Consider the following 2,552-nt stretch of genomic DNA (forward strand, 5'->3'; position numbering starts at 1 on the left):
GGGAAAAACTGGGAAGTATGATACTAGCCAATGTTCCCAGCCCAGATTCTTGCACACAAGGGTCCCACGTCCAGAAAGCTCAGACGAACACAGAAAAACATAGTTTCAGACAGAAGTGCAAAGACGCAGAACAACAAAAGGCATTGTGCCCCGTGTGAGGGTCGAACTCACGACCTTCAGATTATGAGACTGACGCGCTACCTACTGCGCTAACGAGGCACCTACTGGCGCTGTTCGCTCAACTCGTAATGAGGCCAATGCAGCGGACGACGCATGTGCACAGCGGCGGCCGTTCCGGGCGGGCGGGGTTCTGCTGGAACCGGGGCGTCCCGGCTCCCGCCGTCCCAGCGGGCCGCGCCCTATGGCTCCGCTCGTCCGTCACCAACGCTGCCGGGGCACAAAGAGGCACTCGGAGAAGGGCGAGTCCTCCTGATTTTTGTACGCTTGGTTAAAAAAATTTTTTAATAATAGAAATTCTTTCATCTGTTGCATAAAATACCCTTCCAACGTGTAGCCAAGGAAAACGGCTCAATGAGACCTTTCACTTTTTTTCAAATTAGACTGATTACATTTCAAATGCTCAGTAGGTGCATGTGGCTGTGGGAAAGCACGGATCTACGTATTCGTCTGTCATTTGCCTCGATCCTATATATATATATATTTTTTAAATTGTGCTTGTTAAGTTGCATGCCCTTTCCCAAAGTATTTTCACACTTCGGACCACGTGACACTTGTTGGGCGCTCGCGAAGTTCTCCGACTGTGCTGCAGACTGCGTGCCCGGGACCCTCGGGGCTCCAGGGGTGCGGATGGTGCTGCTGACTCACACGCACACACTCACACACACGCGCGCACACGCACACTCGCCAGCCCATCGTCCCGCGCCACCCCCACCCTCGGGGCTCCAGGGGTTCGGATGGTGCCGCAGACCCACACGCACACACACACGCGCACACGCACACACACGTGCGCGCGCACACGCGCTCACATGCCAGCCCATCGCCCCGCCCCACCCCCACCTTAAGGTCAGCTTGGTCCGCACTCTTCCTGAGCGACCGCAGCTCTGCACTAAGCCCCTGAAGTCCCAGCCTCGGCGTCTCGGGAGCCCCTCTCCGCTCCCTTCCTCGTCCTCCGTGAGCTCCGTACATCCGGTCGCTTACGTGCGCTCAGGGTTACGGAAGCTTTCTGTTACTGGCACAAATTAAAAACAGGCCTTTCCCTCTGTTCCTGAGCGACCGCAGCTCTGCACTAAGCCCCTGAAGTCCCAGCCTCAGCGTCTCGGGAGCCCCCCTCCGCTCCCTTCCTCGTCCTCCGTGAGCTCCGTACATCCGGTCGCTTACATGCGCTCAGGGTTACGGAAGCTTTCTGTTACTGGCACAAATTAAAAACAGGCCTTTCCCTCTGTTACATGTAGGAAATAAATGCACCAGAGATCAAAATTTAAAATACCCCCTCAACCCCGCCACACACACACACCCAATTCCAGACAGCTGCAACTCAAATGCTAGGAGGAAGCTTGGGGGAGGTGAGCCTGAGTTGTCGTGGAAGGGACGGTGAACTTGAAGGTGATGATCAATGTCTTTGCTGTGACGCGACTGTTGGACATGGTGCACATTCTGCTGTGTGTATTTTCCACAGCAAAACCAGATTCTTATCTTTTAAAATTACCCTTCCATGTGTCTTCTAAAGTCAGCAGGGAAGGGCGCACTGAAGGTTTGTTTAGTTCACCGACTGTAAACTTCACTTTAAAAGTAAAAAGCTAAGCAAAGCCTGAACTAGCTGGAAACAAGGGCACAGAGGTGCTTGTGGGCTGAGAGAGGTGCGTGCGTATAGGCGACTGCAAGTTTGAAGAGCCGGGGAAGATGGATGGACAGAGAGATGGAGAGACAGGCACTGAGACCTGGAAAAACGGGTGTGTGTAGTCTGAAGTGAGGGGCCACAATTCTCTCTAAACTTTCAGATTTTCTGCAAAATTTTCAGAATAAAATGTTATAGGAGGAGTCGTTTTTCCTAACCTAGAATTGGGGAGACAAGCTGATTGTTAAGAGGCAAATGGTAATGGGTGTCAGGTGCAGAAAAGGGCAGAGCAAACACCTGCCTAGTGTGATGTCAGAGGGCCAGGGCCTGGGAGCTTAGTGGTAGGTTAGGCGCAGGTACAGGTGAGGGAGGGGCTGGAGGGGGTGGATGGGGAGTCAGATTGCCAGGGTTCAGACTCCTCCCCCCACACCCAATCATCCTCAGAGAAGCTTTCTACCCACCTCTACAATGCTGGTGGGAACCTCAGGACCCCCTAAAGCTTAGGGAATCTCACAGGCTCACCCCAGCCCTGACCTCCCAAGACTAGCTGGAGATGCAGGTGGGTGGCGGCCAAGGTGGGTAGTGGGGCAGACAGGGAATTTACACACAGAGGAATTCTTTTTTTTTCTCACTTTTAAAAATGTTTTTTTTTATTTTTGGAGGGCTCTTACAGCTGTTATAATAATCCATACATACATTAATTGTATCAAGCATATTTGTACATATGTTGCCATCATCATTTTCTAAACATTTTCTT

At 52.1% G+C, this 2,552-nt stretch overlaps 1 non-coding gene across 1 annotated transcript; it reads right to left on the minus strand.

Moving 5' to 3' along the window:
- Positions 1–146: 146 nt before the first annotated feature.
- Positions 147–219, minus strand: TRNAM-CAU. The gene has a single exon. It is a non-coding gene; the product is annotated as a tRNA-Met (tRNA).
- Positions 220–2,552: the final 2,333 nt, after the last annotated feature.

This window comes from Echinops telfairi, unplaced genomic scaffold, assembly GCF_000313985.2.
Source record: "Echinops telfairi isolate 266 unplaced genomic scaffold, ASM31398v2 ScPeMD7_1188;HRSCAF=1673, whole genome shotgun sequence".
Classification (NCBI taxonomy): Eukaryota; Metazoa; Chordata; class Mammalia; order Afrosoricida; family Tenrecidae; genus Echinops; species Echinops telfairi.